Raw genomic sequence first — 9373 nt, forward strand, 5'->3', positions numbered from 1 at the left:
TGTCTCACTCATCAGTTATTGAAAATGCTTTCCTCTAGTTGAAAGCCACAATGGGTAATTTCCTACTGCTATCACTTTACAGCCTCTCAGATTCCTCTAACAGCCTCATAGCTTATTTTCTTCCTTCCCATCAGAAAATATTGTGTACAGATAAGTGTGTTGGCTTTGGGGTTTGATAGAACTGATTCAAATCTTCACTCTCTCAGTTCTTCACTGCGCTATTTGGTGAGTCTCTTGCCCTCTCTAAGCCTCCCTTCTCTTATTTATAAAATGGAGAAAATCATTCCTAACTCACAGGACTGTTTGCTGCAATGATATGATAACTCATATGTTTTCGTTTGTTTAAGTTTTAAACCTTGGCATGCCATCTTCATTTAATCACATTTGTTATTATTCTTGTTGAGTTGTATTTAAGTGGCAGAGTTCTGGAGAAGCTAGAGCCTTTTATTGTTAAATGCTTATTCGTTCCTTTATTTTTCATGGAAGGATTTGTTTTTATGAGTCTGTAATGCTTCTAGTAATCTATGAGGCGAACCCAAAGATTTCTGGACTTTGAAATCAACTGCGTGATGCATAAAATTGTTGATATAAATATTGCTGGAAGTGATAGAAGGAACTCTTAAGACCCAATGGACTCACATATTGATTAAAGTGCCCCATTATGTAGCATTCAGATGATCTTTTGTGCTGTGGCAATAAAGTAAAAGCTTCTGAGAAATAGTAGATTCCCATTAAATGATGCTTTTATGCTTGGAATCAAATCTGCTGTCTGCCAATTTGCGTTTCCTAAAATATACCTACTACCGAAATTCTAAAGAAGTCCTTAAAACTTGGGTTGAATAGAAAACCAAACTTGACTGAAATACAGGAACTTTAAGTTAGTCAAAAGCATACAATTATGTATGCTAAAATCAGTGAGGCCTTTTATAAAATATGTTTATGCAAACATAGTCTATTTTCAAAGTATCTAATTTGGTTATAATTTCAACCATGAGTACAAAGAAAACGTGATTAAAGAGTTTCACTGCCTCAGTGGTTACAACTGGGGTTTTATCTCCTTATTAAATCCTCTTCAAGTTCTCCACCCAGTGGCTACATGGTCTCTACCAGCAGCATAAGAAGTATCCAGAATATATTTGACTCTCCCCAAATCATGAGCATAATTGCATCTGAGCCTGCTGTGGTTTGCAATTTCACATTTTCAGGAGAAAGTTTTTAATCGCATTCTTTATTTAGTTCCAAGGTCACAGAAAAATGACCCCACCCTCCTTAATTACATATTTGCTTTACATTAAGGGGATAGTTCTAATCTGAATTGCCAGAAAAGTCATTCTTCAAGAACAGAGAAATGGAAATCTATAAAATAAAAACAGATCTGCTTGCAAAGTTAACTGATCAATATCCATTCCACTGAGGTCAGAGAGGGCCCTGAAGATGGACCCCACGGCAGGGTCTGAAGAACCCCAACTTGTCCAGGTAAGTAGAGTGTTTAGCCAGAAGAGGAAAGAACTGAAGGGAACTCCAAACATATTTTACATCTGTGATTATTAAATTATTTTTTCACTATCCTTTCCTGCATTACCCCTTGAGGACATGAACCATGTCTCTTTTACTCATCACTGCATCCGCCAGAGGCAAGCACAGGGCTTGACATATGAATATTCATGGAATACACAGCCAGATGAATTTCTCCTTCATTGTTTTGCTTTCTGCTAGTTTCGTTAGTGATTGTCTTGTCTCTCCAACTGAGAGCAGAGACCATATCTCATATTCCTCCAAGATCCTTCCCAATGATGTTTCCTTCAAATCAGTGTCAATACCTACTGATTAAGCTGTCAAGTTGTGAATTTGAAAAAAAGTAAAGGAAAAGATAGGGAGGCAAGAGTACTAGCAAGGAGTTGTCATGATTTCTGCATAGCCCATCTCTAAGTACACATTGAATTATACGAAATTCCCAAATTTGACCATTTTGACCTAAAAATTCCATATTTCTTTTATATAGTTCCATCTAGCTACTGCAGAGTGATAAAAGTGGAGAAACTAAGAAAAACCATGACATTTTGATTGGGCAAACTGAACTTGAAATCCCAATTCTGCTACTTTATTGACTTCATAATCTGGCACTAGCTTCCGATTCTTGTTGGAGCTCTGTTTCCTTAGTTATAAAATGGGCATAATGCCCTCTTTGGAGGGTTGTAGAGATGATATGGGCTGAGAATTCTAAAATCTCTAACCCATTACAGAAGCTCAGTAAAAAGTCATTCCACTCCCCAGTATTCTTGGGCAAATATCTTAACATCTTCTTTTCTCAATCTGCTTCTCTGCAAGACAAGCAGAAGACATAAGGGAATTGACTATGGCTCAGAGCTCATGCTCATACCTACTATACTATACTAAACCATATTATCCTGTATTAGGACTATACTATACTTTTTATAATGGCTTTAAATTTCAACTTGCCTAAAAGTTAATAGTCCTTCAGACAATAAGATATGAACCTAGTCTGAAAGATAGACAAAAAATAAAAAAATAAAAATTAAAAAAAAAATTAAAAAGTGTGTGTGTGAGAGAGGGGTGGGTTATAGATGTCTGTGCCTGGCTCAGGTCACTTATTCTTTTTTTTTTTTTTTCCCAGTGCATGAATGAATGACTAGTATGTGTCATACTTCCTAAAGCTCAGTGTGCATCACCTTCATTTGGTAGGAGCTTGAAATGTTTATCTTTGAGTCAGTTTGCAAGTCTGCTCACGTTGTAAGTTGAGCTATTTTAAATAATAGAAGGTTAAAAGTACAAGAATAAGTATCATTTGCTTTACATTTAGAGAAATTCCTCTTAATCATTTTAATCAACTGAGTTCTATCTCTGGCACCGTTCTAAGGACTTTGCAAATATTCATTCATTTACTCTCTTTGACAACCTAATATAACATGCTATCCTCCCTCTTTTTCAGATAAGGAAACTGAGGCACAGAGGGTATTAGTAACACCCAAAATCACATAGCCCATAAGTGAATTTTCATGGACGTAAACAGACCCCAGAGATCATGCTCTCCCTCTCTGCACTACTCTGCCTCCTGATGGTTCTTTAATTTTGCACACTACAGCTGAAAACTCTCACTACCTAGTAGGTGTGTTATAGGCAAAAGTGATTATCAATTAATGTTATGGAGATGCCTCTTGGTGACGCCCTGATAAAGATTACTCTATAATTGCTTCTAAGCACCATTAAAGTTCCATTTCCTTGTATCACAAGTTATTCCCTCTAAGGTGGATGAGAACCTGAGGCTGGGCACAGGAGGGAAGAAGGAGAGAAATGAATTCTGGGGCATTGAAGAGCTTCTGGCAGGCCAGGATGGGATTTGGTACCTCCATAAGAGGAAGACAGAGGGTACAGAAAGAGATTTCCCTATTAGGTTAAACTATGGCAACAGGGAGCTCATTAGCATGGGTCCCTGTTGGTGAATGAGAAAACTAAACAGCAGAGAGGTTAAAGACTCACCCATGGTCACATAGCTGCTAAGCAGCAGAGCATGGATTGGAAATCATGTCTAACTGACACCATATTTACGTGCTATTTCCTCCATCACCCTGGATAGCTTTTAGGGACTAGGAGAATAGAGGGCTGTACTTACTATACTTACTGTAGGGTCCTAAAAAAAAGGGAAGTAAGAGAGGATGGGGATGAACAAGCTTCTTTCTAAGTTTGCCCAGCTCTCTGACTTTCTATTTATATTCTTTTATTATGAGTTTAAGTCAACTTGTTATCTTCTATGTTCTGCTTTACTTGAAAGGTCTTTTATTGATTGCCTGTGATGTACAAAGTACTATTTGTTGCTGTGTATTTTTGTAGTCAGCAGCATGGGGTGGCGATGGGGTGGAGAGATAAATATTTTACCTTCTAAATCGTCAAGGAATTTATGGTCTAGTTAAGAGAAATAATATACACATTTTCTCCTAGATACAGCCCAGATTTCTGAATCCCGGATAAAAGGCTCTTCCCAACTGGACCATGGTCTTCCTTAGTGCCCTCAAAGCACTCTCCTTCTTCTCTTCATCTTGACCTCCTGTGAAAACTTCCAACTACTCACCATGCAGGTTCTTGCCTTGGTGCCTTGGTCAGTACAGTTTCCTTCAATGTGTCTCTCATTTCAGTTACTCTGCTCTCTCCTAACATAGAAATTGATGGAGTAGCAGCTAAGGAACAGTCACATGACCTAGGCTTTGCAATCAGGTGCTCTCATTTGATTCATTGAAACTTAAGCAAATGATACAAAAATAAAAGAAGATCTGAACGCATTTGCTATGGCGGCAGGTGGAATCTCACAGAGGCACCATGTTAGGTATGTCATGGTGACAATGGCATATCGAGGATGGCTGGGTGTCCTGCCTAGGCCATTCCTACTATAAGATGGTCATTGTCCCTCCAGTTCCTGGGCAAGAAGATCATTTTAATCAACTTTGAAATTGCTTTGATTCCTGTCTCTTTCGTAAGCCCAGCCCTCCTGAGATACAGTGAATCTCTGAGCCCCAGTGGTCTTTTGCTAAGTCCCTTCCTGTTGCTACAACCAAAGACAGCAAATTGTTCTCAAACTGTGAAAACTTGTGTCTCAAACATTTTCAGATACTGTTGATTGTAATTAAATATTCTATTCTTTGTGAAATATGCCAGTTACTATGTGAGGCACACTGAAAAATAGAGGTAATTTGAAAGAATATTATTCTTTAAGGATATAGAAAAGTCTAAACTTAGTAGGTCCTTTCAAAGAACAAGGAAGAAGGAATGACTAATGAAAGTTTATTGTGTATAACAAGTGATCTTCTTGACTGTTCTACCAATTATTTTTCTCTCCTTCTTTTCCTCTTTCTCTTTTCTCTCCTTGTTTACTCATTCAACAAAGATCACTGAGCATCTTCATTGTTGATTGGCATTATTCTGGGCTTTGAGGACACAACAGCAGCCAAGACAAAAAAGGTCCCTCCTCTAATGAAACTTCTAGTGTCTGAAGGAGAGATAAATAAACAAATTAAAATGATTATTTCAAAGGGTTATAAGAATAGCAACAGAGTAATGTGATCCAGAATTATTGGGTTGGGGGCACGAGAGAGGTTGCTTTTCTTGTAGTTAATACAGGCACATGTAGGAAGCCTTCTTTAGGAAGATGATGCTTAAGCTAGGCCAGAATAATGAAAAGAAGCCAACCTAACAAAAAAAAAATTGGAGGAAGAGTAATCCAGGTAAAAAAAGTAGCATGCACAAAGGCCCTGTGACATGTTCAAGTCTAAGAAAGAGACCAGAGTGAAGGAAATCCAGCAATTAAAGTGTGGATGTTAGAAGAGGAAGATTAGGAGGAGCAAGTAGGGGCTATTTCATTAGAACTTAGTGGGTCATGGAAATATTTAAATTCTATTCTCTCATTTTCCATGGAGTTCTGTTTCTGAATTTCAACTTCCCTTATTAGGAAAGACTTAATTGAATAGAATACTCATCACCCTAGTTGCTTGTATTAATCAAGAGAATATTTACTCTTCTGACAGATAACCTTCAAAATCTCTCTGACTTAACACCGAATAGAAGAGAAGTATATTTCTTACTCCATTAAATTCCAAACCAATGTTCCTGATCACTGTTGGTAGCTCTGTTTTACTTAATTATTCACAAACCTAGACTGATAAAAGATTCACCATCTTTAACACATGGCTTTCAAGTTGGCCCTGAATGCAGATATCCAGGCTGGGAGTGGGTTAGGGAATTTGGGGAGAGAATGTGTGATTTCATGAGAGGTTTGATGGGCCAGCTGGGAGAGACAAGAAGTACTTCTGCTCATGTCCCTGTTGACAGAATTTAGTTACCAAGCTGCAAAGCAGAGTGGAAAATGGAGTCTGGATGGTGCCCAGGAATAAAGAGAAATAGTTCCATCAATCATGACCTGTGTTGTGAATCGCCCATGTCTGCCTTTCTTGGTATTAGTGGAGCACAGTGTAACGGGCAGGCATTTGGGGGCTTCCTACTCCATAGGGATGGAAGGGAAATAAAGACTATGTATTTTTAAAAAATTAAATTCAAGTAAATATGATTTTACCCCTAGAAAATGGAGAACACTGAAGTTCTGATAATGCAAACTACACAGAAAATAAAGCTGGACAAAATTCTCCCACCTGATTGAAATGAGCAGAAAATATGGCGATTTTCAACAGAAGGAACATTTGCTTCGCTAGGGCAGTGTAGTGGGCTTACTAGTGCCCCCCAAAAGATATGTCCATGTTCTTTACCCCTGAATGTGAACTTATTTGAAAATGGCGTCTTTGTGAAAGTAACTAAGTTGATTATTGCGGGGTGAGCTCATCCTGGATTTAGGAGTCCCTCTGCATGGAAAACATGTGACCAAAAAAAAAAGTAAATTCCTACTGTAACATTGCCCTAGTCAGTACTCCCAATGTACCCCCACACCACGGCCTTGCCCAGCCCAGTATCTCGTCTCCCCATTTCTAGGGATCTTTAAAGAGCATCTGTAAAACATGCTCAAAATTCCATCTCTCGGCTCAGCCCTGCAAGCAAACTGCTGTGTGGCATCTGGCAGGTGTTACTCAGCTCTCCCATGTCAGACCCCAGCATTCACTGCTACCTGAAGGAAGCTCAGTGGGCTTGTGGTCATGCACATACCCAGTCAAGCTAAAACTCCTCCTGTTCCTGGAGGTCAGAGCAGAGCATTTTTTTAGGAAAGGGAGGGGACCGATCTCTCTTCAACTTCCTAGTGACTGAGTCCCATTGCAGCAGTGTCAGTTCCTAGGCTCTCACTAGGTCCCTCATGACACGGGTCCATCACGCTCAGGTCCTAACTCTTCTCTTACCTAGAAGGTCATATGACCTATGATTTGGTGGGTGGCAAACATCATCCCATTGCCTCTACTCTTTCCACCTCTTCCATTGCCTTGGCACCCCTTTCTAAAAAGAGAGAGAGAGAAAGAGAGAGAGAGAGAGAGACAATAAGTTTATTGTCTTTATTTCTTCAGCCCAAGCAAAAGCACCATGAGGTCCATATAGCAACTTATGTAAAAAGAACCCTTGGTAAGGGAGAGAAATATCACCTAGACACACATTGCTCCTGGTAACATCCTTATTGCATAGAGGAAAAGGAGAAGGGAAGGAGAGGAGAGGAAGGAGAGCAGGTGTGAGGCTGTCAGAGACAAACAGCTTCTCTGCTGTGGTTCCAACTAGTGTGCTGAAGAGCCATCAACGACTGTGAACCTGGACTCCAGATTTCCTGTTGTTACAGGATTTCTTTTCTTTTCTTTTTTTTTCAGTGCCCTCTGTTCTTGGTTCTTGGCTGCTTCGAAGAATGAAGAGGTGGACCAGACCAAGAGTGGTGGGCAGCAATGCAGTTTACTGAGTGATAGGACAAAGCTCCTGAAGAGGGAGGGCACCTGAGAGGGTTGCCACCGGAATTTCTAAGTCTAGAGGTTTTTATGGGCTTGTTGGAGGGCTGTTTTAATCTGATTGACCCTCCACACACTTATCATCCAGTCAGGTTTCTGTCATCTATCCATCACATGGGAAAGGGTGGAGGGCTCCTTCCAGGGTGGCATAAAACCCCTTTGAAGGTGGTTTCCTCTTAGCACGGAGGGGGCAGGTGTGCTTGTCTCTGCCTGCCTTTCTCCTAACTATCCTTTATTAGTGTCTCTTGTTACTGTTTCCAATGCCCCCCTAGGGGAGGAAAGTTCACTTCCCCAAGTCTTGCTTGGATATTCGTTGATGAGAAGTTTACAAGGCTATAGTTTCCGGGCTTTGGTTGAATTCAACCACAGGATTTGGGTTGAGAATAGATAAGATAGGGGATCCCTGGGTGGCTCAGCGGTTTAGCACCTGGCTTCAGCCCAGGGCCCGATCCTGGAGAACCCCAGGATTGAGTCCCGTGTCAGGCTCCCAGCATGGAGCCTGCTTCTCCCTCTGCCTGTGTCTCTGCCTCTCGCTCTCTCTGTGTCTCTCATGAATAAATAAATAAAATCTTTAAAAAAAAAAACAAATGAGAATAGAAAAGATGAGATTTGGTGGTCTATTAGCCCTGTTAAAGAGATCTCAGGAAAAGTGCTGGCATCCATTTACATTGATTTTGTATCCATAGAGGCTAAAAGCAGGCCTAATATAAGAGGAAGAGATACCAATTGCAACTAAGGAAGGAAGCCAAAAACAATAACAGAAGGAGAATGAATTAGGTTTGAAGAATGAGTTTTGGGTCAGAAACAGAGAACAGGAAGGGAAATTAAGTGTGACATGTCAAAGATATATAGGTGATATTGTATTCATTTGCTAGAGCTGCCATAACAAGATGCCACTGATGGGGCGGTTTAACAGAAATTTATTTTCTCAAAGTCCTGAGGCTAGAAGTCCAAGATCAAGGTGTCAGTAGTGCCTGTTCAGTTCAGTTCAGTCTCTCCTGAGGCTTGCAGATGATCATCTTTTCTCAGAATCTTCACATGGTCTCCCATGTGATAGGTCTCTCTGTGTATTCAAATTTCTTCTTCTTTTAAGCATACTAATGATATTGGATCGGGGCCCATTTTATCAGCCTCATTTTAACTCAATTATTTCTTAAAATAAATACTTCATCTCCTAATTACCCCCGAAGGACCCCATCTCCAAATATAGTCACATGAGGGATTAAGGCTTCAGCATATGAATTTTGGGGACGCAGACATCCAGCCAGCCCATGTCAGGTACAGAGGCATCCTGCCTAGGCTGAATGGCTCTGTGATCTTAGACACCTGCAAATGGTATTGGATCCTTAGCAATCACCATCAATGAGCACCTCTCTCCATTAAGTCCCTTGGCCTGAGTGGATGCTTCATTATTCCAAGTGGTTACTTATAGTTCATTTCCTTAGCCCCCAGCAATCTATTGGCTATATCCAGATCCTTGCAGATAGGACTCCTCTAAGCTTCTAGACAGCTTTGCTGGAGAGGACCTAAGATAACCCAATACTGCTCTTGCTCCTATATGGGTAACAATCTGGTTTGTGGAAAACTCTCATTTCTTTGCTTCAACAAAGTCTGAGAGTTCAGGCCTATCCCAGTGAGGATAGCAAAGGTACCTCTAGAGCTTTGCTGCCATAGACTGTATTGGTATTCTCAGACATAAATCCGTTACTGGTCCTCAAGCTTTCTCATTGTGGAAACACGTTTTAAGTCTTAAGAGTGGTCCTATAAATATTACCTTGCCTTGATAAGCTTCTGGTAAAGGTTTATCCACTTCCTGGAGTGGGGTGGAGTGAGGACTCATGGTGTAGAAACAGCTCTCTCTAAGGATATCTCTTCACCGATTCTTCTGCCTACTTTCCGGTCCTTCGGTTGAGATTTTCAAGAGTCAGTGAAAGTTTCAC

This window comes from Nyctereutes procyonoides, unplaced genomic scaffold, assembly GCF_905146905.1.
Source record: "Nyctereutes procyonoides isolate TBG_1078 unplaced genomic scaffold, NYPRO_anot_genome, whole genome shotgun sequence".
NCBI classification, from domain to species: domain Eukaryota; kingdom Metazoa; phylum Chordata; class Mammalia; order Carnivora; family Canidae; genus Nyctereutes; species Nyctereutes procyonoides.